Here is a 27,441-nt window from a genome sequence, read left to right on the forward strand (position 1 = left end):
TCTGCTTAGCGTCCTGCAGTTGATACTCTTCTTATTCTGTGAAATTTCCCCTATTCTGCATTACTTTAACATTTGTCAATCTTAATTTTTGTTAATTCTTAACCATAGCTCCCTTTCTTTTATTTCTACCCTATTTTTAAACTCCACCATAATTTTTCCCACTCCCTAGCTATATTTTCAGAATTAATTTATATCCTCTCAAATAGCTCCTAACTAATCTGCACTACCCATTCCTTAAATTCTTCTCTTTTCAACAGATAGGTGAGAGAGTGCCAGTGTCTCATTTTTATTTCATTACCTTGTGTTTTTATTTTAGTTATTATCGGTACATGATCTGAAACAGACCTTCAATTAAATGCACATGTTCCTGTGAAATGTAAATTCTGTCTAGCCTAGCCCAGTTTTTATATCCTGGGGAAAAATATGTAAATTCACTTCGAACTCCTATTAATGAAGTCACATCTTCCATGTCAAATATTTTCATAAATTTCCTCAAAAATATGACCTCCTTTATTACGCTTTCCCTTCTGGGCACCCCAGATACACTTTCACTGCTGGAAATCAAATTCCAGTCTCCACCTATAGGTAATATTCCTTGTTGAAAACTGATTATTTCACCTAGAATTTTCTTTAGCTCCATTATAGCAGTGTTAGGTGGAATATAAATGCATGCCAGTGTAATCCTCTTCCCTTGCCAGTAGCCCCTTAACACTACAAATCTACCATTTTTATCCTCTTCCATCACTATTGGAGCTCCTCTTGCAATTAAAATAAGTACTCATCTTTTCCTTTGTTCCAGGTATTCTGCTGAATAACCATCCTGAAAACCTTTCTTTGTCAAATTCACATGTTCAGGTCCTTCCAAGTGTGTCTTTCTGTGACATAGCTATTTGCACTCTACATTTTTAATATAGCACACTCTTCTTTTCTTTCTTTTTTGTATTTATCTGTAAGGCCATTGACATTTAAAGACATTGCAGAAAGCATCACTGTGTTAATAAATTATTATTCCCACCTTTTATGTATAACACTTTTTTGTTAAATGTCTAATTCCAGCTTTTGGGTTACATGCATACGCTGTTTGGCGGGTTGAATTTTTATATAGTTGTTTCTATTCATATCCATTTGAGCTATGTAACATCTTACAAACATTTGTTTATTGAAAGCCCTAAAAAAAGAAAAAAACAACAACAAACAAACCCCCATACCCCCTAAAGCCTATTCATTTACTACTAACACACAAAACTATGTACATATTCAAATATTAAAAATGTAACCTCCTAACAGGAACAAGTGTCCCAAACTGACAGCCACACTCACAAACTTGAGTTAACCTAAAAAGAAAGGTTTCCCATGCTAAGGCATGTGGTACAGCCTGTGCTTCTGCTAAGTGTTAACTGGTTTTGTCTTATCTTTATAGCTCTCCCAGCTTTTAAACCCCCCGAATGCTTTCAGAAAACATCTCCTAACCAGTTTCTCTTTAACATTTTTCCCCAGGCAATTACTCTACACCAGACTATAATCAATTTCTCTTTATCAGATGATCTCCAGGATCTATATTATATCATCGACCACTTAGCTTGTTGAATGCCTAAACGTCAACAGCTAAGGGTTGAAAACTTACAATCTCAAACGGCCAGTTAACCGAATTGTTTCATCAGGAAAGAATTCGCTTGACCATGCCAAACTAACATAAAATTCCAAGCAGTAACAAAGTCGGAGGCTTCGTCCCCCCCCACCCCCGTGATGTGGGGGGCTGTGCCTCCCACACACCCCTAACTAAATATACCAACAGCAAGATCGCTTTACATTGGGGAAAGGGAAAATTCCCGATAATGGCCAAGCAAATTCTTTCCCGGTGAAAGAATTTGGTTTACTGGCCTTCCAAGATTGCAAGTTTTCGACCCTTAGCTGTCTACGTTTAGGAGTTTGACAAGCTAAGCAGTTGATGATATAATATAGACCCTGATCTCCATGGAGAAAGAAGAACCAGACATCCAATTTCTCATTGCCAGATTGCCTCCATGGAGACATGAGAACCAGAAAATTTCTCTTTATCAAATTGTTTCCATGGAGACATGAGGGCTAGATACAGAATTGCTACTAAACATACATTCATTTGCTAGAAAAATCCCTCATAATATTCAATATTCTTTCTCATTTGCTTGCTTTCTCTTAAAACTTGTTACTAAATCAATCTAAGATCCTTAATTCAGTCATTCCCCCATGCAAGAATGAAAAAAGCACATTAATTTTTCTTTTGTCATGGTCTTTTAACCAGGCTTTTTTTTTACATTGCAGTGCCTACATTTCTTAAAACTGAACAAGAAGAAAGAGAGAATGGAGAAAGAAAGAGAAAAAAGAATAGCAGCACATATTTACAATCCCCATTACACTTGAAAATAACTGAGAAAACTTAACTTTATAGCATGCAAAAAAAAAGCCACAAAAATAATACTATTCAGAAAAAAATGGTTTCTTTACTTACAGTTAACTTTCTCCCCTCTCTTCCCCTCCCCAAAGCATTTTTCTGAAGATAAATGACATGAAGTAGGACATATGCATTAGGGTCCCCCACAAGTCCAAAAAATTCTGAAAAAGTCCAGTATTTCCAGATTGTCTTTTTCTGTCATATTTCAGAAATATAATTATTGCATTGTAATCCCACATTAAGTTACTGGTTTTATTAATATTCATTCCCATCTTCCAAATCCTGTTGGTGCTTCATTTCCAACATACTCTCAATTCTTCTTGTCAATTCTTGTGCTCCCTTCCTTCTCTCCAACATTTTCCATTGAAACAGTGGGAAAGGTTTCATAGGTATAGTCTCTCTGTGGTCTTTATTGCCAGAAGAATGAGAAGCAGATTCTCCTTCTGTTTCACAGCTCACTTTTCATTGGACAAACTTTTGTATTTCCTCCTTAGCATGTACTTCATCAAAAATGATTTTGTCCCTCAAGGGAAGAATACCTCGAAGACAGCTGGGTACAGCAGTTTGAATCTTACACCTGTGCCTTGACATTCCCTGAATAGTGGAATGAATTTACTCCTCTTCTGCCTGGTGTACAGTGAGTAATCATTCTCCACAAACACTCTGCTGTCTCCCACTTTTATTATTTTGTCCTTCTGCCACACTTTTGCCAGAATCAACCCTTTCTGTAGGTAGGATTCCATCTTTACTATTAAAGGTCAAGGTTGCTTTCTCATAGCCAGGTTTGGAGTATACACACAGTGTGCTCTTTCAGCTAACAACTCCTGCTGTGGAATACCAGTCCAGTTGTTTATTTGTGCTTTCATAAAGTTAATGCTGCCTGTTCCTTCCAGCTTCTCTGGTATAGGTGAAAATCTCAGTTTTTTCCTATGTGCTCTGTCCTCTAATTCTATTATTTTTTGAAACATCTCTTCCTGAACAGTCTCATATTCAGCCAGCCTTTTCTTCATTTTGCCCTCTTTTTTGCAGCTTTATCACCTCATCTGAATATCTATTTAAATCTTCTTCAATTTTTCCAGCCTTTTGTTGTTTGTATTAATACAATATATTAGTGTTTTGGTTATTTTAACCATGTCTGTGTTCAGTTGTGTTATGTCTTCCTGTTGGTTACTGGAAGTCATGCCAGGAGATTGCATTGCTTTTTGCTGAACAGCTGGAGAACTTTCCATAGTCAGTATTTCTTCCTCACTTTTTGTAGATGATTTTTTCCAGGTGCTCTGTATTTCTTTTTCCTTGGCATCTAGGCAGTACACTTACTAGCCAGTTACTGGAATTTACCCATAAACACATAAGTCTATTGGCCTTCTCTGCTGAGTTTCTGTTTTCACACTGGGAGAGCTAGAGTGAAGCTGTTACTCAGTGTGCAGCCATCTTGGAAGTCCCATTTGTGTTTTATTTCTAGTACATTATAGTGTTTTTAGTGTTAGGTAATTTACATATGTATATACGTATGTATGTATGCATACAGTTATATTATTCATGAATTAATTTTTTATATTCCTTTATGTTTTGTGATGAGATTTATTAAGGTGGCTATTTAATGTTTCCTTCCTCTTTGTTATTTAGATATTGAAGGAGTGTAAGCAAAACTAGATTTTCTCTTGAACGATCCAGAGGGATATTACATTTGCATTATTTCCTTATTTAAGTGCTTTCTCCCCTCCTTTTTGTTCTTATATTGTTCAGATTCCATACACTAGATTTTGTAGTCATAACTGTGCAAAACCATGTGTGTGTGTGTGTGTGTGTGTGTGTGTGTGTATTTATATATATATATATATATATATATATATATATATATACATATCTGTAGCTATATCTATACCTATATCTATATCTATATATCTATATATATATATATATATATATATATATATATATATATACACACACACACACACACACACACACACACACACACACACACACACACACACACACACAGCTGCACATATATAATTACCTAATAAAGAAGTGAAAGCTGATTTGAGTGAACAAAAAAAATCTAAAAAGATTGATGCACACAACAACCACAAACAGGGGGAGTTTTCTTTTACCCTAACACACCTTGCTAATTATATATAAAAACTCTTAAGATTACACAGTAGAAGAGGAAGTGCAAATTTCAGTCTTCACTGTTCTGCAGTCTCTTAAGCTGTCAAAGGAAGCTAAAAAGAATATTCGCTCCTTCGAATATTCGCTATTATAACACAACTATATATAATATATATATAATATATTATATATATATATATATATATATATATATATATATATATATATATATATATTATATAATATATATAGAGCGAGAGAGAAAGAGAGATATAGATATAAGTATAGATATAAATGTAGATATATGCAGATATGTAATAGACTGGTGTCCGCTTTAAAATATGTTCCTCTGCCTTGTGCTTATAGAGTGCTTTATTAAGTTCCTGCTTCTCTAAACTGTTTAAAATACCATTACAAGCAGAAAGAAAGGGGAAAAAAACACGTTTTATTTTGTCATTAGGGTGCATACCATCTAAACCTGCAAACAGAGCAAGAACTACTTATTGTTAATTTTATTTATTTATAACCATGAACATCCTCAATGTCCTCATGGGGGAGACATCCTCACTAGAACATGTTTTTTTGGAAAGCAATTTTTTCCCACAATGCAGTGTGAAGGTACAGTTAATGAGATTAATTCACTCTAATCGCTATTGTCAGATCACACTTCCATTCACCTAAAATGGAAGTGGTGAGAAATATTGTTACACTTAAAAATCCTCAGCAAAATTGTCAGTGGCTGGTTTGCAATAACGTTTACCTCTTTGTTTCCTATGTATGTGTTACAAAACCTGTAAAAAGTGCTTACAGTAATACTGAAAGAACATAGCCTTTTTAAAAAATAGAATTTTGTGAGTTTCTGACACTGTATTCCTCCTACCCTCTTTCCATGAGTTAGCCAGACTATCATGTTTCCTGGTTTGCAAAGTTTAATTAGTGAAGTTGCTGTGAGTGATTATTAGGTTTCTTTATCTTCAGGCTTTAAAAGGCTTAATAGCTTTAAGAGCCCAAGGAATAAAAATAATGCAGCTGTAATTTGCACATTAGTGGTCCTTTAACCAGTTTAGAGAAGCGGGAGCTTAATACAGCACTCTATGGGCACAAGGTAGAGGAATACATTCTGAAGAGCACAACAGCCTATTATATATCAATATAATATAACTGAATCTACATCTATAGCTGTATTTTATAATAGCTAATGTTCAAAGGAACGAACATTTTTTTAGTGTGGATTTTTGGCCTGAATAGCTTTATAATACCCTGTGTATGTGAAATAACAAAAATATTTGTACATATCTTGTTATGCGAGTTTCCTTTGCAGGAAACTCACAAATGTGATAGGAGAAATGATGTTAGAACACGTGAGAAAAATTCTTAAAATAAGTATCATAGGACTTCATTCAGCCCCAGCATGATGTGCACTGATGAAGCTGACTAGAATAGAAATGCCCCAGAGGGGAAGTGTTGTATTTTAATATGTGGAACTATGCAGATCATTCTATAGGTAGGAAAAGAAACTCTGGGGGGTGGAAATATGTTCAGGTGTAGGCATCTTTTAGGATGGATATTGGAGAATAAATGAATAAATATTTTCTTATAAATGATTGATGGATTTACCATGAAGGTATTATGACATTGTGGTTAACTTTCTTGTTTATGTTACTGTAATTGCTATGCTATGAACATAGCATTATGTATGTATGTATACAAACTCACCATATGTAGTTATGTATGTATGTATGTATGTATGCTTATATGCACATTGCTGTTTTTCTCTGTAAATTCACCTGCATTTTCTTTCCTCTAATCACAAATCATTGAAAATAATTCCTTGAAAACACATTTCATCTAAAACATACTTCACTGAATCTCATTTCATAGAAAATTTCATATGCAAATACTTCAAATGTTTATTTTTTTGTTGCAGGGGCAAAACTCCCTTGTGCCCCTATGTGGGGAGGCTTTGCCACCCACACTCGCTTTAAATATACAAATTCCGCAGTCATAAAATCACAGAGATAAAACAAAAACAAAACACCAATCCTTAGAGGTAAAAATAAATAAACCAATGGTTGGAATGAACAGCCGTTTATTCACATACACATAAACACCAAATGTATAAAAAATAAGCGTTTTCGTCTCCCATGGACTTCATCAGATAGAATAAGGATAAAGAATAAAACAGCCTTTCTTTCTTTTTATATAAACCCTTCCCCTTTCCTTTAATTGAACAATTAACCCAGTGCAAACTCATTAACAACCACAAAACACTTACTAAAATTGTACTTGGTTTATGTGTAAAATCCTACTTGATTTATACATATAATCTTTTAATTAAAAATATATTAAAAAATATATATGTTGTTAGTAAAAGCCAAGTTTAAAACCACAAAGTAAAAATTGAATGTTAAAATAAGAATAATCATCACAAGGTTTTTGAGACAACCTGTTACCCAAGAATCAACCAAGCTAATCCACCCTGCTGCTGGTCAAATCTGCCATCTAGTGGCCAAATCCCTATATTACACCTACAACTTAGCAGCCCTCATCTTCAAAATTGGAACAATGGATATGTGTTCATTAAGACCAGGAAATTGGCCGGCCTCTAGTACCAGCTGCCAATAAAGTTCCCTAACTGCGATTCTGCTCTCCCAGGGGCCACCCTGGGGGTCCTTTTCCACCTTTTCCAGAACAAAAAAATACCATCCTGCATCTGCACACATCAGTGCATGTTTGTATAGGGCGTTGTTACTGTCCTTGTTTTTAATGGCATTCAAATGTTCATAAATTCTTCTCTTAAGCTTACGTGTAGTTTTGCCCACGTAAAATGCCCCACAGTCTTTACACGTGGCAAGATACACCACACCTTCACTATTACAATTAGTAAATGAATTAGCTCTAATGGTCCTGTCCCACACTTCAACATGCACACTCCTCTGATTCAAAATATAGGGGTATTGTGCACAGGTACCGCATTTGTAAGTACTCAGCCTCCCATGGTTATGTGGTTCTTGGTTGCTGTTCTCTAGAAGCTCCTTGATATTCTTTCCTCTTCTATAAGTAAACTGTAATGGGTTTCTAAACAAAATATCCAAGTCTGAGTACCCTTTAAACTTTTCCCAGTGCTAATTAATAATACCCCTAATTCTATGGGTATCGGTGTCATATTTCATAACAAATGCCCCTATAGGTGCTGAATCCCCCTCCAGTTCTGTTCCATTCCCTTTGTCTCTACCACTTGTACTTGTAGTGTTTTCACCATGGCCCAAAATCACAGAGATGAGACAACACCTCGCACAGAGAATCACTGCTGTCACACAAGCAGAAACTTCTAGAGAAACTAGTACAACATAAGGGTGGGCAGTGACATGTTACAAATAAGAGTTTTAGACTAATTTGCCTTATAATCTCCACAACTGTTTGATCCTAAACTGCACCAGGAGTGGCTGTCTGTGGTCTTATACAATATGATTTGTAATTCAACCAAAGTTGTTTTTTTATTGATTTCTTTTTAGGTGAAAAAAGCAATTGGATGACATACACATATGTCTGCAGTCTGAAAGGAAGCACCCAGATCTGTTCAGAACTGGTGATCAAGGACACCACACACACAAATGCTGTAGATATAGCCAACCTACTTGCTAACAGATTCAGTGAAAATGTCACCCCTCTGTCCCCCCATCAGTAAATTAGGACATCCCCAGTATTTGCCCCTACACCTTATCTCTAGGGAACAGGTCATCACTGCCCTCTCAAAGGTAAAAAAATACAGCCTCCATGGGACCCAATAACATCCCAGAATGCATCCTACATGAATGCAAGCATGAACTTGCAGCACTATTAGGCACCCTATTCAACCAAAGCCTGAGTACTAGCTTTGTCTCAGCCAAGTGGAGGACAGCCACAATCATCCCTTTACACAAAGGTGGATCACCCACTTATCCAGGAAATTATAGATCCATCAGCCTAATTAGCCGGATCTGCAAGGCCATGGAACAGATTATCATGGACTTCATTAACAGGGATATTGGCAATCTCCAAACACTTGACCCCACGCAGTTTGGCTTTGACAAGGGGAAGTCTTGTCTGGTAAATCTAGTAGACTTCTTTGTGACAGTCATCAAAGCCATGGATGAGCGGAAGATGGTGCACACTGTCTACTTTGACCTGGCCAAAGCCTTTGACATTATTCCCCAGTCGGGCATAATAGATAAACTCTGTCAACTAGACATCAATCTGTATGTTACCAGATGGGTAGCAAACTGGCTCACTGATACAACCCACTTAGTCAAAACAGGGGAAACCACCTCAAGCAGTACACCCGTAATGAGCGGTGTGCCACAGGGATTGGTCTTGTGGCCTCTGTTATTCGGAATATGCTTCTCTGACGTGCAGTCCAAAACCAGTGGGCTATGGCTGACCACGTTTGCAGATGACTGCAAGCTAGGTGCTGTCATCAACCCCCCTAGTGATGTGGACATCCTCCAAGAGAGTGTCACTCAAACGAATGTATGGTGGCCTCAAACTGAATGTCAAAAATGTATTGTCATCCCCTTTAGGGAGAGAGATGCCCCACAAATTATCACATTGATAACATGGTCATAAGCACACAATCAATCATGAGGGATTTGGGCATCCAGGTTGATAGGAAACTGACTTTTGATCACCATATTGCCTCCATTGTACAGAAAGCTTTCTACATGGCCCACCTCATTAGTAAGGGTATCTCACCCAGGGACAAGGAGGTCATAACATCCCTGTATTCTTCCTTTATAAGACCCATTATTGAGTGCAGTGCCCCTTTCTGCATGTACCTTATAAAGTATGTGCAGCAGCTGGAGAAACCACAGAAGCTACTCACCAGGAGAATTCAGGGCCTGAAACATCTACCCTACGCAGATAAGCTAAATGCCCTGTCCCTCTACTCAGTCTCATACAGACTCCTCAGAGGTGACCTCTGTCTGGCATGCAAGGCAATCTCAGACCCCACCTTGATGGGACTGCTACATATCTGTAAGTCAAGCTCCACTCGAGTAACCCGCACACGCGACCTCAACCTGGTCTGTGACATCAATAGGACTTGTTGGCAGGACAGATTTGTGTCCCAGAGACCCCTCTTCTGTGGAATAGACTCCATCTCCACATCAAGCAGAGTACCTCATTAACCCTTTTTAAGCGCAACCTGGATAACTGGATGGAGAACAGAAAATACACCCCTGGGATTCCACCTGTGTCCCTGCTGGACAGGGGCATCAGGTGCTGATTCGTCGGAACATGGGCTAAATTCTTGGCTAGGCTTGTGAGAGCCTCATGGATAATAGCCTAGTAACTTCCTATGATCCTATGATCCTATATATATATATATATATATATATATATATATATATATATATATATATATATATATATATATATATATATATATATATATATATATATATATATATATATGTATTATTTATATATATATATATATATATATATATATATATATATATATATATATATATATTATATATATATATATATATATATATATGTATGTATTTATATATATATATATATATATATATATATATATAAATAGACATATATACACTACACACACACAAATATATATGCAATTTTATATATATATATATATATATATATATATATATATATATATATATATATGTGTGTGTGTGTGTGTACATGCATATATATATATATATATATGTGTGTGTGTGTGTGTGTGTGTGTGTGTGTGTGTGTGTGTGTGTGTGTGTGCGTATATATATATATATATATATATATATATATATATATATATATATGTGTGTGTGTGTGTGTGTGTGTGTGTGTGTATGTGAAATAAATATGTCATTCAGTCTGACAAATGATTATTTCTTAAACAGAGTGAATGTCTGTGTAATCCAATATAATGCTCTGTTTGTAGAATGTTTAAGATATCAGAAGACAGAAGATAAATTGCATGCTGGTAAGAGAAGTGCTGGTTTCTTGGTACCAATGCTGTAACTTTAAGATATACAGAAGGTTTCAGCATTAGGAGGTGGGAGTGTTTGCAGGTTAGAGTTAGAATAAGGGCTAAATAAGGGGATAGATTTTGTGTATGTGTGTTGCTGTGTGGTGTGCTTCTGAGATTTTCTTTTGTAGTGATAGGGTTACAGAAAGGGTTTTTCTAAGGTAAAGTGCAGGGTTAGGGTAGCAAGCATTAGTAAGGTGACTGGGGGAAGTACAATGCTTCAGCTTTTACTGAAACCACATCTTGCTGCCTTCTGGTGTTTGCCTTATCTGTTGTATCATGCAGGAAATTTCAGTAAGGCAGTGGCAGCTACATAGGTTCATAGGCTCATAGATAGGTACTAGGCCCAAGGGCCTATATAAGCCTAGCCAGTAAGGTTCCGTGGCTTACGCCACCCAAGAAAGTTATTTTCCTGTGCCACTGTCGAGCAGAGATACAGAAGTGATCCCCGGGGTGTATTTCCTATTTCCCACCCACTCATCAAGATTTTTCTTGAAGAGTGCTAATGAAGAACTTTACTTGACATAGATGGGTAGCTTGTTCCAGAGTATAGGAAGTCTTTGAGACAGGAATCTATCCATACAGCGTGTCCTGATTATTGTGGTGACAAGATTTAGGTCCCTAGAGCGTGTAGCTTGGAGGGATTGGGATTTCTTTAGGTGTAGCATGTTCAACAGGTCTGGGTTTGACACAGCTTTATATGTTAGGCAGAGATCACCTCGGAGTAGGCGATATGCTATGGAGTTTTTTGAGGCAGTCAGTGTAGGGCATTTGTTTGAGGCCAGTAATCCTCTTTGTGAGGTACTTCTGTGGCCTTTCCAGCTGCTGCAGATGTCTTGTGAGGTACATTCTAAAAGGGGCATTGTACTCTATAATGAGTCTAATGAGTGTCGAGTAGAGGGGAAGAATGACCTCTTTTTTCCTGGATGAGAACCCTTTTATGATGAGGTGTGCCATGTAGAGGGACTTCCTGACTACTCTGGCGATGTGACTATCAAAGGAGAGACTACTGTCCGCCTGGGTCCCAAGGTCTCTTATCACGCATTCGGTGTTAAGTAGATTGCTGCCTATGTGGTAGTTCATGGGTACAGAGTTTTTACCAAAGGGGATGACACTGCACTTTTTGGCATTGAGTTTGAGGCCATGGCTCTGACACCAGGCATCTGTCTCAGTGAGGCCCTTCTGTAGGATGTCCACATCATTTGGGGACTTAACTATGGCTCCTAGTTTGCAGTCATCTGTGAACTTTGTTAGCCAGAGGCCTTCTGTGTTAGCCGTTACTTCAGAGAAGAGGATACCAAACAGGAGAGGTCCCAGGACAGAACCCTGTGGTACTCCACTTGTCACTGCTTTGAGGTCAGATTTGGAGTCTGCAACTTTTACAGTGTGGGTTCTGTCAGTGAGCCAGTTGTCAACCCATCTTGTGATGTAGGGATTTATACCTAGTTTAGTGAGTTTAGCTATAATTCCAGAATGGTGGATGGTGTCAAAAGCCTTGGCAAGGTCAAGATAGGCTGTGTGAACCACCTTACCCTCATCCACGGCTTTGGTGACTGCCTCAAAGAAGTCGATCAGGTTCACAAGGCATGATCTGCCTTTCACAAACCCGAACTGGGTGGGATCCAGAGTTTGGAGGTTACCAATGTCTTTGTTTATGAGTTCCATGATGATACGTTCCATGGCCTTGCAGACCAGACTCATCAGGCTAATAGGTCGATAGTTTCTGGGATCAGTGGTGGCTCCCCCTTTGTGGAGTGGGATAACTGTTGCTGTGCGCCATTCATTGGGCACAAAGATTGATGCAAGGCTATTATTGAACATAGTGCTTAAGTGGGGAGCCAGTTCGTTCTGAAGTTCGTGTAAAATGCAGCCTGGGATGTTGTCCGGTCCCATGGATGCTGCGTTTTTGGCTTTAGAGAGTTCAGCTTTTACCTGTGTAGTTGTGATTACAGGGACTCTGCAGTCTTCCTGTATAGATATGGGCCCTTTAGGGGGTGAGAGGGGGGTAAAGTTAGCACTGAACCTATCTGCCAGGATGTTGGCAATATCAGTTGGTTCTGTAATTTTTGTGCCTTTGTGCTGTAACTCAGAGCAGATCTGGGTGTTGCCATCTAGATTCTTGACATAGCTATACAATGCTTTGTGGTTGTCCTTGGATTTAGTGGCAATTTTGTTTTCGTAGCTAGCTTTGGAGGATCTTATAAGGGATCTCAGCTTCTTACTGAGGCTGACCAGGGAGCTCCTCCACTCATAGGATTTTAGTCACTTTTGCAACAGTTTCTTCCTTCTGTTGTACAGTTTGTTTATGGCAGGGGACCACCAGATTGGCTTCCTTTTTTTGGAGGATAGCGTCTTGGTTCTTTTTGGGATAGCATGATCCATGCACTTGTGTAAGTGCTTATAGAGTGCATTTGTGTGAATTCAGCAGTTGTAACTGTATTGTCCATCTGCATGGGTGTCATGAAGTCCACCACTTCTGTCTTAAGAAGCATGAAGTTGGCTTTGGAGAAATTTTTTACTGTGGTTTCCTTAATAGGGGGTAGGGGCGGGATGTGGATATCAAGAGTGATAAGCTTATGGTCGGATTGGACCGAGGACTTGACTTCAGGTGTGGAACACTGGTCACTCATGCTGGTAATGAATAGGTCTAGGATATTGTTGCCCCTGGTGGGGGTGTGGATAAGTTGATCTAGGGCACTGAAGTTTATGAATTCCAGAAAGCGTTGAGCTAAGGAATTGATACACGAGTAGTTTTCCCAGTTAATGGTGGGGTAGTTGAAGTCGCCCATTATTAGAGTGTTTGGTTGAACCCTAATATTTTCCAGTACATCAAGAGGAGTGGGAATCCTGGGGCATGGTGGGAGATCTGTAGCAAGCTACAATTTGGACTGCAGTTTTGTCCAGAGTTAGTTGCATTTGGATAACCTCGGATGCATTATGCTGAGCAACTAGCCTGGAGGTGTGGATATCCTTAATGAATATGGACACACCTCTGCCTTTGGTGTTTCGGTCCAGGTTACATGGCTGAAAAGTGTGGTATGAGTTATAGGCTGGTAGTGCAAGGGTGCTGTCTGGAGCCTTGAACCAGGTCTCGGTCACTGCACAGATATCGATGTTCTCCATTTTAAGGAGTGCCTCGAGTGAATGCATTTTGAGATTTAAACTTCTAGCACTGAGTAGCATTACCCTCAGTTTTTTCTTGCCTGTTCCTGTTATGGTGGTGAATTTGTTATTTGAACCCTGCCTAAAAAGGCACTATAGGGGCAGCAAGAGCCTTAGCCAGTATCCGGAATCCCAGGGGTAACAGGTGCAGGCTATCTCTGGCAAAGCATCGTGGCCTGTCGACCATGTCATCCCAACCAGACATCACAGACATTTAGTACGTTGAGAAGACTGTGTACCTAGTTAGATCACTAACTATCTTCAGGGACTCTAAGAAGTCTTAAACTTAAGCTCAGAATGCAAGTGTGTCTTATTAAGTGTGTATCAGTCACATCCAACCAGCTTCATTCCTGAGCAAAATAACTGCATTTTTTGGCAATAATTTCAAGTTTAACATTCAAATGTATCAATAAAGGACAACTCAACCAAAATGCCATTTTCCCTGATTAAAAATTGTTTTTCTTTCCCTTTATTCCAAGAACACTATACAAAGAATATGGTTTCCTATTTGCATTTGCTTATGAAGTGCAGCTAAGTCATTTGCTAATTAGAATACTCTGTCTAAAGGGCCAATAATGAAACTATTTGAAATGTTTTAACACTGATTAAAGACTACTCCTAATTCAATCTAAGTAAATACTATTACTCACTGATGACTAACTTTATTCTGCACCTTGAAACTGTGGCTTGGAAGTATAGTTACGAGTTTGAAAAAATGAAGTGACTCAGCAACTCTTTCAAGCCTAATATTTGATCATACCTTAAAACACTGTATATAACATGTCCACTAACAAAAATTAAAGGAGGTAATTGAAAAAGGCAAAATGACTCTCTTGCCAGTGGTAGTTAGAAGGTAGGAAATGACAGTACTCTCAATATATACCAGTGAAGAGACAGGGTCACTGTAAATGCTTGTCTGAGCACAATGCACCTTGTATGTCTTAATAAAACTGCATCAAAGCAGCAAAAGCCATGACATTAAAATAAAATCACTTTAGTATGGCAGCTCCCGCGGTGATACTTTGGGATACAACTAATTGGAGAATAAAAATAACTATTCAGAGTAATGCAGGGATCATAATACTGAAGAAAATATCAAGTTGTAATGAAAGATTTATTTCCAGATTTTGGGTGTGGCTGTCCTTTAAGATTAAGATGGAATTCTCTAAGTGACTTAGTAGCACCAAAACCATTGGACTACACACAAACCTGGACCCAATCCCAAGATGTTCTCTGGGAAGGAGTCCAGAACCCCTTTCCTGAGGCAGCATTGCATTTACATAAGTACATAGAAATAAATAAATAAATAAATAAAGTTGTGTACATTACTGCTGCTTTATACAAATCTGAGAATTCAGCTGCTAGGGCTGCCTCACCTATTATGCTAAGAGATCTCTCAGTTAAAAAACAACTAGCCACCCTACCACCAGAATAACAAAGGCTAGAGTTTCAAGTCACCTGAAAACTTGGTGGAAATGTGAGACCCATACAAGGCCGCACATTCACATCCAGCTGAGTTTCAGTGATAAATGCCAAGTCCACCACAGAGATGTGATCAGCTGCTACACTTGGTTTGTTCTCATTCAACTGAGTTTTGCATAATATAGCCCTAGAACTTTTTAGGGTTTAGGTCCTACTCGCTGATGGAGCTGTAAATTCAGTAATTGAGGTACTGGCACGGAAGAGGACAGACCCTATTCACTGTTCCATTTCACCCTCAGGTGGCACTGATTGACCCTAGTTCCTGTTGGACAGCCCCAATCAAAGTAAGCAAGGTGAAGCTTTTTCCTAGCCTCTGACCTATGTCTCTTTGCCACCTCAAACCTCCTACATTTGAGATAAATAAGAGGGTTAACATTAAACAAAAATTACGGAGAGGGTGCCTAAATTATGTGCTTCCTTTAGGGATAAGGGATAACTCCTGTGCTTCATTATGGTTCCTCTTACATTCTCTTTTATGCCACCATCCGCACCATGAAGGTAGTCTATGAGGCAGCCTACAGTCTTTGGAATACATTAATCATGTACCTTAACATTGTGGCAAAATGTTTGACATGCATTAGCAATGAAGCTTACCACAATACCAACTTCAATATTCCTGAATCTTAAAGAGGGTATTTTCACCTCTGAGGTTGAGCAAACTTGGTGTTAGCATATTTAGAGTTTCATTGGTGTGGGGGTGTATTGTGGTTTACCACCACTGCAAAAATGCCTTTTTATTGTAAGCATCAATAATAACGTAGGATCATAGGTTCCTAGGAGGTTACTAGGCTATCGACCCAGAAATAATTTCAAGGCTAGCTATTTCATCCTAATATCATACCATAGATACTCTAGTCAATACTCAGGACTGTATTTAGTAATGACTGCCCATCTCCAGGAGGGTTGACAGCACTATCCCCGGTATGAATTTACGGTGCCCTATCCACTCATCCAGGTTCCTTTTGTACAGTGTCATAGAAGTGCTCTGCTTCACATGAACTGGCAGCGTATTTCAAAGATGCAGCAGTCACTGGGAGACAAATCTGTCCCTCCAGCATGTCCTATTCATGTCACAGGCCATATTTAAGTCCCTGGAACGGGTAGCTCTAGTCCCATTTGATATATGAATGTGCAGCAAATTCATTAGGTTTTAGTCGGAGATTGCTCTGTAAGTCAGGCATAAGTCTTCCTTAAGAAGTCTATACAATACAGATTATAGTGACAGGGACTTTAGTCGGTCTTTGTAAGGCATGTGCTGAAGTCCCTTGATCTTCTTTGTTAGAAACATCTGAGGTCTCTCCAATTGCTATAGATGCTGCCTACTTTACATGCCACAAAAGGCGTTATACTCAATTAGGGGCCTGATTAGTGATGAGTATAGAGGGGTTTTAACCCTGTTGGCTCTAGAGGCTATGCTGCTAATCAAGGGTGTTACATAGAAAGTCTTCCTTACTACAGTAGACACATGGTAGTCAAAGTTAACGTCACAGTCTACTTATGATCCCAGATTGTTGTTAATCTGATAGTGTGAAGGGACATTTTTTTTTTTTTTACTGAAGGGAATGATGATGCATTTCTTTTCATTTAATTTGACACCAAGACTAAGACACCAGTCACTGGTCTGTGTAAGACCCTCCTGAAGTATACTGATAGCATATGGGGATTCGATAATTGCACCCAGTTTGCAATCGTCCACAAACTTGGTCAGCCACAGCCCCTTAGTTTTGGCCTGAACATCTGAGAAGTATGTACCAATCCATAGGGGGCCCAGCACTGATCGGTTGTTAGTGGCTACAGTTTATACCCTCAATGTATTGAAGAAATCAGAATGTGACACTAGCTCCAGAGGTCCCATCCTAGGGGCTGTTATCTTATAATAGAAGTGTTGAATAGTGGTGGGTTTGAGGGTGATGCAGAAAAGAATCTGTTGGAATGGCTATGTCTGTGGAGAATGAAAGTCATCTGTATCCAGGGGCTTGATATATATATTTTTTGTCTTTTTCTTCTTTTCTCATTTATCCAGTAATTATATAAGTTCAAGTAAGTGGAGTATAATCTCCCTGAGTTGAAAACTCGTATTTTCTGGGATGAAGGAATGAAAAGATTGTTGCACAGGGCAGGGGTCTTAGGAGTCCTTCCCACTGTGTGCACAGTGCAGTTGTTTCCACTGTGCACAGTTTTGGAGAGTTTCACAAGCCAACGGTAGAGAGAAGCCTACATGATGACTGGTTTGTCTGAGGAATCTTGGGAGACCATGAAGAAGTGGGGTACATGACATGACATTAAGATAGCCTCAAGGAATGTGAACAGTCTATAGGCTAAGACACAGACATGCTTAGTATTATATCCTTTTAATTAATACTCAGTAGATTTGTTGTTTATATAGGAGACCCATAGACTGTATACTTGAACGAATCTTTGGAAAAGATTCTGAGTGAGTTTGACCTATTTAATGGGGGCTCAATGGCATCTTCTGAAGCAGTAGTCTTGGTCAGCTGATGTTTTCTGTAACAGGTTAAGTTATAAAGCTGGATCTGGAAAGGAAAAGATAGAAGCAGAGATAGGTTTGCCATTACTGAACTCCATATTTAGGAGTGGTCTTTCATATCTGATTAAATAAATGAGTCTCAGTAAATAAGCCAACACCCATGGGCTCACTTTCCTGAAATCAAATATTGAGTAAACTGAAAGGATACTGATATCACCTTCACTTCAGGAAGAATTTCATTGACAGACATTTTACTTGTTTTACATACTCTTTACAGACTACAGAAATGTGTGAATAATATGCTGTCCATTTTTATTTTGTCTTTTACTCCCTAAGACCCACTGGCTCATCCTTTAGAAGTACAGTTGCCAACCATGAATTTTCAGGATACTGTAGTCTAACAACTCATGAATGATTCCAGTGTATTCTTATATGTTGTAGGTCCAGATAATGAACATACTTTACACAAGGTAAAATATTTCCTTATTTTTTATTAGAAATGGTGTACTGAGGAACTCAGTCTGTATTATAATATAACAACTCTGGAACAGTATGGGTTTCCAGTGGATAAAATATGTATATAAATTTAAAAATCTGATGGGAAAAATGTTGTTAAACTGCTTCACATATTTAATACAGTTTTGATTGAAGACATAAATGACAGCATGATGAAATTGTAGTACATCTAAACAAATGTATAAGCAGTCTCTACAAATGTTCCTAGTAGTTTATTAATGAAACATTTGGTGAGAAAGTTGCTACATTCACAAAGGATCAAAAATCTCATCAAAAGAAAACAAAATAAAATTGTTAAAGATCTTACTATTTATTAGACTAGAATTTTTTTTTCTGGAAGCAGAGGTCCAGTCAGCCCTGACATTGTGAGTTAGCACTATGCAGTTCTTGAAAACATTCACCTTCTGCGTGTAGAGCTGAATTTATTGATGTACAACAGAATGATGTAGTAGGCACATCACTTGTACATCATGACAAGATACTGAAGATGGTATCTGTGGCACACTTAACATGACGAAATGTAAAAGAAACAAGAAAAACTAATATAACATGCCAGGTAGGTGTGCATGTGTTATTTTTTTATCATGTGTCTTTTTAACCAGGACGTCTTACAAAACTGACTTGAGTTTTATTCCCACTGTGCTCATGAATTATGCAGCTATGATATTAGACATTCAGGTTCTATGACAGGCTGCAGTGTGCTGTTTAATATTGAAGGTTTTGATATAACTTTTTCTTTGTACCTCCCCAGTCAGACTTGTTCCCATTTATTCCCTAGAGGTGGGTATCACCCTCTGATCCATTAAGGTGAAAGCTGTCTGAGGAAGGTTCATCATTTAAGCAGCCATGAGGGTTGCTTGTGTCCTCATTAGCATCCTGACAGTGAGGACCTCTTTTACTTATTTTTGCTTAACCCTTCCACTGGATGGAGGGATGTATGACTCACATCACTGCAGGAACTCACAAATCCTCAGCAGCTTCACTGTGCAGCTGAAACTTGTGAATAGATGAGTGAAAAATTGGATTTTTCTCAAGGTTATTTACCCAGAGGTATGGTAGATCTCCCTATTAGTCCAGTTATAGCTGCAAGGGGCATCATAATGGACAAAGTTAGATTACTGCTTCATCAAGTTTTATTTATCACATGTATATCAGATAATGTGTTATTTAGAAGTCACCACAGACCATATTCACAAGCTTTAAGGTGTATGTGAGTCTGAGGATTTTCTTTGGTTTGCAGTTGTTATAAGCAATTTACACATTAACATCGGCCTCAACTGAGGCTTGCAGATAATTTCAAGGTATTTCATTTTAATCAATCATGGTGAATATTGGTTTGGCTTCTTTATTTGTTTTCATAATAACTTTTTTTTTAAATTAGTAATGCCCAACATTATTTTCCATGCCAGGGGGATGCTATGGGTACCTGTTCATGTCTCTGTACACTAACCTTATCATGGAGAATTTTGAGAGTAGCATCATCTATAAATCTAAATTTCAGGGCAGAATTGCTAATTCTTTAAATACAAAGCTGATTTAATTTTTGTATGGTGTAGTACTCTGGAATAAGCTCAATTATTTGTTAGTCACCTTAATATTAACCACTGCGACTTGCAGTTATCTGTGCTGGTTGATTTTTACAGCTGGCCAATTTTTGGAATTTGAAAATGGTAAGTTTTCATGGTCAGGAGATCATAAACATTGCTCAAGTCAGTGTCACCTCAGGGGATCTCATCTTACAAGCCAGTACTTTCCATGCCACTTCAGTTATAAATTCATCTCCATATGAGGAATGTATTAAGCTCAAATGTAATTATAAAAGGAGGTAGAATTTGAAAGGCTAGTTTACGACGTTTATGAGGCAAGGGCAGAATACCTCTGTGGTCCAACAAGCCCTTCCAAAAAAAAGCCAGACAGATTTGCTTGTTTAGGGACAAATACTGAATATGGTTACTACATATTCCACATACCCTTCATAGCTTTGGGAAATTATCGAAAAACACTGACATTGCTGCTATTATGTCCTGTAGTTTATAGTTGATGATTTCTTTCAGGGACAGAAAAATGATTTGCCTTCGGTTGCATTTGTGAAAACTTCTTCTGATAGAATTTTAATCAGATCTTTTTGCCTTCACACACTTTTTTCATTGGGGTGTTTGGGTGTAATGTTGTTGTTGTTTGTCTTTCGGCTTTTCCCGGTTAGGGGTCGCCACAGCAGAACTCCGGTCTGCTAATGATTGGCAGTAGACTTTCACAAACACCGAGGTGCCAGCTCGACATTCAACCTTCAATGAAGGCACGCCCATTTACGCTTGCCTTTCGAACGCCCACCCAACTGCGGGGAAGACATGCAGACTCCACAAAGAAGGCACTCCCTGCACTCCAGTCGAGAATCGAACGGGAGAACCTCTTGCTGTGAGGCAACAATGCTACCGCTGCACCACTGCAAATTCTGTAAATGACTTTATAATGTGAAGCAACTTACAATACCTGACAATATCACATTCAGTTGGAAAAAGAGGAATACATTTTCAAGTGTGGGAATGGTTTATTGTGTGTACTGCAGGTTGTAGTGTCTGGTTTGTGAGTAAACAAGACCGAGACATGACCTCTTGATGTGGATGGTATAATTGTTCTGAGATATAAAGTGAAAGAGAAGGTGTAAAACATGACTTACAACTTCCAGTAGCTAACTCATTGCACTAAAGTGAATACAAATGAAAATAAAAACAAATAACTCTGGAACCACGAGTAGCTCTGTTTAATCATGCAAGTACAACTTTCACAGTATACACACTGCTTCATCAGGGATCAGATTACACATGCTACAACTCTATTTAAATACTTAAAGACATTGAATCAATTAAACAATTAATCAATAACATGATTAATACATATAAATATACATACATAACTCTTGTTTAATAAGAACTTTAAACATTTTTATTACAAAATATTATATATATTTTTTATACCACCTAACAGTTCAGTGAATTTTATTGTGTAATTCCTTTAAAATAGGTTTGATACTGAAAGCATCATTTAGCCCTAGTGGAAATTGGGCTCTAAAGTGCAAAATCCACTTAATTTCCATTCTTTCAGTTAAATTTCTCTTATCCCCACCCCTTATGTAGGTTGGAGTTACATATAAAACTATGAATTTAAAATGATGTTCTTCACCATTACTCAAAAGGTGTCTGTACAATGCATTAGTTGTCTTCTGCCTTCTCACTTCAGAAGTATGACTACATATTCTGTCTTTCAATGTTTGGTTGGTTTTACTTATATAAAATGCCGGGCAGATAAAATGCCTAGCCATATATACTATATCTTTAGTGTTACAGTCACCATATGCTTGTATATTAAAGGGTCTTTTGGTTAGTGGATGAACAAAAGATTTTTTAGTATAAATGTGCTTACAGAAACTGCATTTATTACATGACTAATTACCCTTTCCATAATTAATATTGCCTGTAATTTTTACTTGTTCCTTATAGCATAATCTGTTCTTTAAGGTACAGTAGTTTATTTCTTATAACTAAATAAGGGACCTATTTCATAAATGTCTTTTAATTCTGGAACCTGGGAAAGCATCGGCCAGCATTTTTTTTTTTAATAATACTTATAATATTAGCTGTTTTACAACCATAAGTTAATACATATCTACAAAAATTGGATCTAAGTGGCATGTTCTTTCTAGTTATTTCTTCTCAGTTAGTACTAGAAAAAGTGGGTGGAAAAAATGCACGTCTTTCCTTCAGTATTTTATCCTTTATTTGTTGCACATTCTTCTTATTATAACCTGTACTACAAAATCTAATTCCATTTGTTCCAATTGTTCTTATAAAATAACATCTTGTGTATTTAATCTACAAGTTTGTGCCATCTGGTTCTTAACAATGTTATTAACAATAAACTGGGGATGCATGCTATCCCTAGCAAGGTACGCACATTTCTTCACTGCTTCCTTATATAAAGTAGTGTCCTACCCACCTTTAGTATCTTTTCTTAATGTAATATCCAGGAAATCAATTTCTATGTAATGAACAGTCTATTTAAATTTAAGAAAAGATGTAGTTGTATGTAGGAATGAAATAAAATCATCTATTTCATGCAATGGGCCATCCCATAATAAAAATAAGTAATTCACAAATCGCTTATAAAACACTACCCTATCATAGTAGTATGGGTAACCAGTGGAGGATAGTACATTCTGAATCTCCCAGTAGTTCATAACTATATTGGCATATGTCTTTGCCATGGGGGCACCTACGGCAACACCTTTTTCCTGTTTAAAAATTCCTTCTTGAAATAAAAAAAAAATACATTATTGGATAAAACAATCTGTAACATGTCACAAATTAAGTTCTACATCTAGATGTTTTAAAGCTAGTTGGCTAAGTATATACATTTTGACCATATTAATTCCTTTATCATTAGGGATACATGCAAATAATGGCTTTACATCCAATGTGACTAAATAGCAGGTCAATAGACTGTTAGTCTGTATCCAGTAATGAATATGTTTTAAAAAGTCAGAACTATCCTTCACTACTGTAGTAGATGTGTCTAATACCTCCTTAAGGTAACCTGCTATATATTTTGAGATGGGTTCTGTGACCCAACCCCTAGAAGATACAATTGGACAAAGTGGTTGTGTGGTAAGGGATTTGTGTATCTTAGGTATCCCATAAATAACTGGGATGGTAAATGCTTCTACATATAAATATTCATATAACTGTTTAGATATATGTCCTGGTTGGTACATGTTCAAAATCTGGTCATCAACAAACAAATCAATTTGTTGTACATCATCCTTGCGAAGACATGAATATTCACCAGAGTTTAACATTCCCAACATGGCATTAAGATAATACTGTTTATTCAGAACAACAATCCCCCCTCCCTTATCTGCAGGCTTAATTATTATATTACCATTGTGATAAAGCTTTATAGCTTTGTATTCGTCTTTATTCAAATTTTAAAAACCTTTTATTTTCTTATGGAAAAGCAAGTCTTATATGTCATTTTCTACCATTTTTTTCAAATGCTAGTATCACAGTATTAGCAGGTGGTACATACATACTACTCCTATAGTGCATGTTGGACGTAGCATAAGGCATATTGTTAAAAGCAATGTTTAAGTTCAGTTTTCTGACATAAAGTTTAAATTCATTGAGTGTCTTGGCAATATCATTATTAACTGCCGGCATATAGGTAAGTCTTTTATTCAGGACCTTAAGTTCTAAATCATTCAGTTGGTAATCAGACAGATTAAAAACAATGTTATTCATTTGTGTAATGTCAGTTGCTTTACCTCTGTCTGATTGCTTTTTTTTGTCCATGCTGGCTTTGATTTCTTTTTTGTTTTGGAGGGAACGGGAATGGCTTCATTTGATCCTGCACTTTTTTTGTTGTTGTTGGGATGTAGTAAGGTCAACTGGGTCTTAAGCATTAATAATATTCAGCTCTATGACTGCCGCTGCAGTTTTAAATATATCTAAAGAGATATTCAATGTTATGTCATGAGACTGCTTTGATGGTATCTCTATATTTTTAACTGGTTGAATAATGGCAGGATAAACAAATTGTTCTGTACTTTATTCCAGTTTCTTGTCCAAGGCATCTAGATTGGTTGGCTGCCGTGACATTGTGCTCAGTACTGATTTCGGATTTGGCCATGTAAAAACATGACCATTTCGAAAGTCTCTATAATCCTGTTTGAGCTTCCTTTTCTTAATTTCAATTAACTTTTGCTTAAATATTGAAATTTTATCTAATACTTCTCGTAATAGAGTGGAATTTATGTTATTCTCAATCTTATTTCATAGTTCATCATATAATGTAGTAACCTCATTCTTTAACTGAATCTCTCTCGGTTCAAAGTAAGCATTCATAAGTGTCATATACTGAAATGAGAAAGATAAGTTTAAATCTTGGCACTGTTTCAATAAATCGTGATATTTATCCCGGAATGTTGGCATTTTTAACACTTGAAGACCACGAGGAACGAGCTTATATTGAATGTATGCTTCAAAACTAAGTCACTGCCATTGCATCTTCTTTAAGTAATACAGTTTCTTCTCAAAGACAGATAATTTATGTTTATATTTTAATGTAGAAGTACCATATTCCAGTCCAATCTCACTCTCTTCTGCAGGCAGAGTCAGTTCAGTTAAAATGGATTCTACTTTACCTCAACAATATCATGGATATGTTGGACCAGTTTCAATTCTACACTACTAGTGGAAGGTAAATGATAAAGGCAGCTCATGTTACATAGATATCCAATACAACGAATCTCAAAAAAAAAAAACTAGATGAATTCAGAAACTTGCAATAAACTGAATACAAATGAAAATAAAAACAAATAACTCTGGAACCACGAGTAGCTCTGTTTAATCATGCAAGTACAACTTTCACAGTATACACACTGCTTCATCAGGGATCAGATTACACATTCTACAACTCTATTTAAATACTTAAAGACACTGAATTAATTAAACAATTAATAACATGACTGATTAAAACATATAAATATGCATACATAACTCTCTGGATTTATACCACTGTAACTGTAACCATAAATTCATCTATGCTCTAACCATATTTTATAGTATTTTATGGTATGCTTTCAGTTTTTATTATATACTAATTTTAATCTTCTCTCTCTCTCGCTCTTTTTTTATTTCAATATGGTGGCATGCAGTTGCAGTGGCTCTATGCTCTCCTTCTCGGTGCTTGTTTTCTGTGTTTTTGTGTCCATAGGTATGTTATTTACTGTTAAGTTCTGTAAGGCTGATTTTAGATACAGTTGGCAAGATCTCTTGCCTATCAGATTTCAGCATCATCAGGCTGTTACAAATAAATTCTTACACTCATATGACATACCAGAGGAAATAGGAAGAGCACCAGGCTCTCTGTGGATTTTCAGCCCAGGCACGAGACAAAGGTGGAGAAGACACAGGAAGTAAAAGCATGGCTGCAGGTCTGGCCTACATGCTAGGCTAAGGAAACGTCCTCACAAACTATGTCTTCCCAGAATATTTCTTGCTAATGCCAGATCTATTGCAAACAAAATGGATGAACTTCAGCTACAGATTTCTGAGAACAAACTTGTAAGAGACTGTTGCATTTTATTATTTACAGAGACGTGGGTACACTTGTATATACCCGATGCAGACATTGAGCTGGCAGGTCCCACAGCTTTTCAGTGGGACAGGAATAAAGACTCAGGTAAGAGCAGAGGTCGGAGGCTTTGCATCTATGTGAATAACAGCTGGTGGACAAATACAAAGATTATAGACAGCTACTGCTCTCCTAATCTGGAATATATGATAATCAAATTCACTCCCTTTTATTTACCTTGGGAGTTCTTTGCTGTTATAGTTACAGCTGTTTACATTCCACCATATGCTAATGCTTGCTTAGCTCTAGGTCACATGTTTGACATCATTAACTTGCTACAAAACATCCATCTTGAAGCTGTTCATATAGTTGGGGATTTCAGTCAGATGGACTTAAAGTCAGTTCTCCCCAGATTTCATCAACACATCAAATGTACAACCAGGGAGGAAAATAGTTTAGACAATGTTTACTCAAATATCAAGGATGGCTATAGGGCAAAACAGCTGCTTCATCTTGGCCAGCCAGACCATTTGTCCATATGCTTGACTCCAGCATACACTCCTGTTAGGAGAAAAGACCAGATTACTACAAAGACTGTTGAAAAATGGCCAGAAGGTGCACTCTCGTAGCTACAAGTTTGCTTTGAAAGAACTAACTGGGACATTTTTGAGGATCAGGATCTGGAAGAGCACACATCAATGATGCTCTGCTACATAAAAACCTGTGTTGATGGTGTCACTGTCAGCAAGCACATTCATGTGTACCCTAATCAAAAGCCCTGGATGATGAAAGAGGACAGATCTCTTCTCAAGCACCGCAATACAGCCTTCAAGTCTGGCAATAGAGTCCTTTATAGCATGGCTGAGCCAACCTAAAGAAAGCCATCAGAGAGGCTAAATTGGCCTATAAAAAAGAAGATAAATGACCACTTCAACAACAAGGACCCATGACGACTATAGCAAGGTATTCAGCATATCATCAATCATAAAACCAATAACAGCATGGATGCTGATGGAGATGCCTCAGTGGCAGAGGAACTTAATTATTTCTTTGCCCATTTTGAGATGGAAACAGCAGAGACAATCATGCCTAGGCACCAACAGATAGGCCACAGTAGTCTTGCGGCATCTATACTGGCCTCCCACAACCAAACCTTCACAGTACAAGAGCATGATGTAAGATGTGTGCTCAAAGTAGTTAATGCAAGAAAGGCTGCTAGCCCCTGATGGAGTGAAGGGATGGGTGCTGAAAGAATGCATGGTCCAGCTGTGTGGGGTCTTTACAAAGATTTTTAACATGTCTCTAAGTCTACTATTCCATCTTGTCTGAAGTCAACTATGATCATTCCACTGCCAAAAAACTTTGTCATCAGTAGTCTAAATGATTACTGTCCAGTAGCACTTGCTGCAGTCATCATGAAGTGTTTTGAACTACTGGTCCTGTGACACATCAAAGACAGTCTCTCAGTTATCTTGGATGCACACCAGTATGCTTACAGACCAAACAGATCTATGGAAGCTGCCATCTCCATTGTCTTACACACTGCACTTTTTCATCTTAAGCCTCAGGGCTGCTATGTGAGGATGCTCTTTGTAGACTTTAATTCAGCTTTTAACACAGTTTTCCTGGATAGACAGGTCACTAAACTCACTGGCCTAGGACTTTCAGAACCTACCTGCCATTGGATTAAAGAATTTTTGACTAACTGCCCTCAGATGGTTAGACTAGGCCCATACCTCTTCTCCACTCTCATGCTAAACACTGGTGTCCCACAAGGCTGTGTGCTGAGCCCTCTTTTGTATACTCTTTACAGCCATGACTGTGTCCCCTCTCATTCTACTAATACCATCATTACGTTTGCGGACAACACTACTGTGGTTGGATTTATTTCAGGAGGAGATGAGACAGCATATAGAGGTGAAGTTCAAAGACTGGCTGCATGGTGTACTGAGTACAGACTTGCCCTGAACTCTGTCAAACCAAAAGAACTTATAATAACAGATTTCTGAAGACACAACACAGATCACAACCCAATATATGTCAATGGAGACTGTGTGGAAATGGTTCCCACCTTCAGGTTTCTAGGTGTAGATG

The sequence above is a fragment of the Protopterus annectens genome, chromosome 9.part0 (genome assembly GCF_019279795.1).
Source record: "Protopterus annectens isolate FY-2018-M chromosome 9.part0, PAN1.0, whole genome shotgun sequence".
In the NCBI taxonomy this organism is placed as follows: Eukaryota; Metazoa; Chordata; order Ceratodontiformes; family Protopteridae; genus Protopterus; species Protopterus annectens.